This window comes from Xyrauchen texanus, chromosome 4 (genome assembly GCF_025860055.1).
Source record: "Xyrauchen texanus isolate HMW12.3.18 chromosome 4, RBS_HiC_50CHRs, whole genome shotgun sequence".
Taxonomy (NCBI): Eukaryota; Metazoa; Chordata; class Actinopteri; order Cypriniformes; family Catostomidae; genus Xyrauchen; species Xyrauchen texanus.
The window spans coordinates 48,866,939-48,871,327 of NC_068279.1; the positions used below are offsets into that span (position 1 = coordinate 48,866,939).

The 4,389-nt window shown below is 42.2% G+C and overlaps 1 pseudogene; it reads left to right on the forward strand.

Annotated features, from left to right (window-relative positions):
* The first annotated feature begins 268 nt into the window (after positions 1-268).
* On the forward strand, positions 269-4,024 carry LOC127641555 (dual specificity protein phosphatase 18-like; annotated as a pseudogene).
* Positions 4,025-4,389: the final 365 nt, after the last annotated feature.

A 4,389-nucleotide genomic window follows, 5' to 3' on the forward strand; every position in this document is an offset into this window, starting at 1 on the left:
CATGTTCTATGGCCCCTCTGACCAGAGGATATTGCTGCTCTTGAAATGTGTTTGTTCCGGTTTCACGGTAGTGGGAACCATGCCATTGAAACGCGAAGGACGGCAAATTAATAGAATTCTTCAGCCTTTTATACTGTCTTTAGGACCCACGTACAAAAACTCGTCGGCAGCTTCAAAGCTGCCAGGTTCTCTAAAATGGGTACTAATTTTGATTCTTCCCGTTAAGGGAATGTCAGATGTTCAGCGTTCTGGGTGACAACAGGAAGTAATGGAACACCCAACATTTAGCTGGAATCCTCTAGCTCTCGAAACACCGGAGGAGCTGGGAATAGAAAGGTTCCGTGGGGGTGTCGGGAAGGTGCCGGAAGATGTTTTATGTGCTGTCCCGGGGGGGGCTACCCCCACAAGGCTGGGTGTAAGACCAACAGGACTTTCTCTTTTTAGAAATAACGGGCCTGAGAACTTGCTTTAGAGGCTGCTGAGGTTGGCAAGCCAATCCCCACTTTTTTGCGAGGGGGAGCGCAAGTCACCACACTCTGCTTTTGAACCTCCCTTCTAGAAGGACCGGGGGGAAGCTGGGTGGCCGACAGCCCCTACCTCTGAGTGCAGCGAGGAAGGAATTGCACAAAGGCTTCCTTGTTTCTTTTTACCTCCCGAAACCTGGTAATGACTGTATTCATAGTCACCGAACAGGCCAGAAGGTGAAATTGGGGCTTTAAGGAGGAACACTATGTCCTTATCCTTAATACACAAAAGATTTAGCCACAGATACATCTCCATGCTGACCAAAGCAGCTATTGAACAACCATAGCGCAAGCCGTCTGCTTGGTCACACGGAGAGATAGCGCAAGCGTCTGCTAAAAGATAAATCTGTGGCTCGACAAAGCTCTGAAAACGCGTACTCGTCGATAGTACTCCACGCACTCAGGTACTACAATAGATCAGCCTGGTACGCTTGTAACATCGGCATGGTGTGTAGAGTGGCACCAGCCTGACCTGTAGCTTGATAAGCCTTCCCCACAAGCATTGAGGTGGTCCTACACGGCTTTATGGGGAGAGTTGGTCCTTTTAATGATGATGCCGTACCAGGCGAGAGATCTCTTCTACCCGTGGCATCGTCGTATACCCCCGAGCCTTAGCACACACGATAGTCGAATATGTCGATGTTGAGGGCACAAAGACACGGGAGGTATAAGGTGTCTTCCATGAATGAGTCAACTCGTCATGGAGATCATCAAAGAAGGGGAGAGACTGACTTTGAGTTCTCTCTCCCCGGCCACCAGACAGAAATCTATCCTCTAATTTTTATTGTTTGGGGTCTCTTGTTCATGCGGCAGTCTAACTGTTGTCTGGCCACCGCACAAGAAACTACCTTGAGCAATTTATTACACGAGGAATGCTCAGAGATCTTAGAATCCGTGGTCCCAAGAGACTCATCGTCCCTCTCATGAACTGAAGAGGTGCCGAGGCATGCTTCGAGATCATGCCAGGGACCTGTTGGATCTGGAGAGAGAGCAAGTAATAGGGATGAACCCGTCTCTCGCTCATCAGCCAGATCCATACTTGAGCCCCACGATGAAATGGTGGGGGCTGGCTCTTGGAAATAAGTGAGATGAGTGCACAGCATCTTCACTGTGAGCAGCTCACAATCCTCACACCCACCTCGCTCTAACGCAAGAGCAGCATGCTCTTCTCCCAAACAAACAAAACAAAACTTTCAGCCATATGGCATAAACAGGGAAACGCAAACTGTTTGCTTTGTTTATCACTCATTTTCTCTTTGTCTTTCACACTTAAGTGATATAATAACTATAGATTAATGATAGATGCATTTCTGCACACTGCCTGACAAATCTAACTCCTAACAGAGGAAAATACAGAGTTTGAGAGGCTTGAGAAGCACAACATATCACAAAGTGGTCTGAAGAGAAAAGACCTGACAATGACCCAAAAATTTAAATTCTCTCATCATTTACTCAACCTCATGCCATCCCAAATGTGTATGACTTTCTTCCTTCAGCAGAACACAAATTAAGATTTTTAGAATTATATCTCAGCTCTTTAGATCCTCACAATGCAAGTGAATGGGTACCAAAATGTTGAAGTTCCAAAATCCACATAAAGGCAGCACAAAACTAACACATATGACTCCAGTGCAGGGGTGTCCAATACGTCAATCGCGATCTACTAGTCGATCGCATAGGCAATGCTGGTAGATCGCACAAAATTTAAATGAATGGAATCAGACAGTTTAGCCTAATCCGAGCAGTAGCATCGCAATTTCGCGCTCTGTTCTCAGAAGTCCTTGGAAGGCGCGTATGCGCAAACCTAGTTGTCATGGCAACTGAATAAACAAAACCTCGCCTGGTCAATATTTACTCGTCATCAGAATAAGGTAAATGCCTGGAGCTATTGTAATCTGCTGTAGGTGTTTTGGGTTTAGTTTTAAAACTGAATGATATCAACATTGAACTTTATTATATATTTTTTTATTAATTAGAAGATGAATTCCATGTAGGGATACATGCAGAAGTCCCAACAATCATTTTCTTATTTTAAATGAAACTGTGTTTTTTTTAGTTGGTAGATCTTATTGAGTTGGTCATTTAAAAGTAGATCATCACACAAAAAAGTGTGGGCACCCCTGATCCAGTGGTTTAATCCATGTGTTCAGACACAATATGATGGGCAGGGTTGAGGAGTAATGGAATACATGGGAATACAACGGGATTACGTATTTCAAATACAAAATATAAGTAACTGTATTCCACATTTCAAATTACATTTTACAGCATGTATTCTGTAATCTGTAGTGGAATACATTTCAAAAGTAATCCTCCCAACCCTGATGATAGGTGTGGGTGAGAACCAAATCTAAAAAAAAAAAAAAAAAGTAATTTTTTATGATAAATTGTACTCCCTGTCCTGTAGGCAGCGATATGCATGAAAAATTTGAATAACCAAAAACAGAAGAAGAAGAATGTGAACAACCAGAGTTGTCTGGAGTACTTTTTGTTGGCCTTATGTGGATTTTGGAGCTTCCCATTTTTGGCACCCATTCACTTGTATTGTATGGACCTACAAAGGAGAGAAATTCTTCTAATAATCTTCATTTGTTTTAGCAGATGAAATAAAGTCATACACATCTGGGATGGCATGAGAGTGAGTAAATGATGAAAGAATTTTCATTTTTGGGTGAACTATCCATTTAAATGAACTACCTACATGTCTGTCTGTTATTCAATCTGTAAGTAACCCTTGCAAGTACACTAGCAACCGCTCAGAATATCTTAGCAACTACCGAGCAAATAACCACTCGGTCAAGCATTATTTTTCTTTCAGTCTGACTGTATAAGCTTAAAACTTCAAGCTTTTAATACCATTTTAAACTTTCAGAAAGCCAACACCAAAGTTTGTCTTGACAACCTTTCTTTTCCTAGAGTGTGTTGACTGCAGTAATAATACTTGCGCTTTCTTTTGTGGTGGTTTCTGTAATGGGCATGCCATGCCGGGAAAAGCAGGCAGACTCAGTGGGTTTGATCAAATAATGGACAGTACAGAGGCAAAGCAGCAAACGACACTTCAGTTATCTCCTCTCTCAACATAACATGCATTGATAATGCCACTCAGGACATTGGCAGCGCCAGCCCTCCCACAATTTATTATATAAATGTGCCTGTCTCTGATGATCCTGAATCCAGACTCATTGACAAGTTTGATACTGTTGCAGATAAAATACACCAAGTTAATGAACAGCACGGACGCGTCCAGGTACACTGCAATGCAGGTGTGAGTTGCTCCGCTACACTGTGCCTGGTGTACCTGATAAAACACTGTGATCTGACCCTAGTGGAAGTTGGTCAAATTTCGGAGACCGATAGTAAGACCAAACAGCAGGTCTTGGGGGTAAGCTGATCAAGTTTGAGTGTAAAGTATGTGGAATAAATACAGTTAAATGATAGCATCACCTGCCGAACACGTTCCAGATTTGTACCAGGAAACAAGGGGTTTGATACCACTTTAAGAAACAATTGAAATGTGAACTGTGAGTCTTGATATATGAATTGGGGGTATTTTGTGTCGTCTGTTATTTCAGTAGATTTGTACAATTAAAGAGTAGAGCATTTCTTCTGTATCGTTAATGATGCAGTTGTGATGTAATGCAATAAGCTGCCAGAAGATGGCAGAAAAGTTCTTGAAATACACTGGTCCTAAAAATATTTCTGACTGCTTTTAATATGTACTGTATTGTCAATGTGTTAGATATCAGAATATAAAACCAAAATGGCACAAGCACACTTTTCAAGCAAAACCTGTCATTTTCTGGTTGTCAAATATTAGTGGAACATGTCCGTAGTCAATGTGATGAACTACACCATTGATTACTTC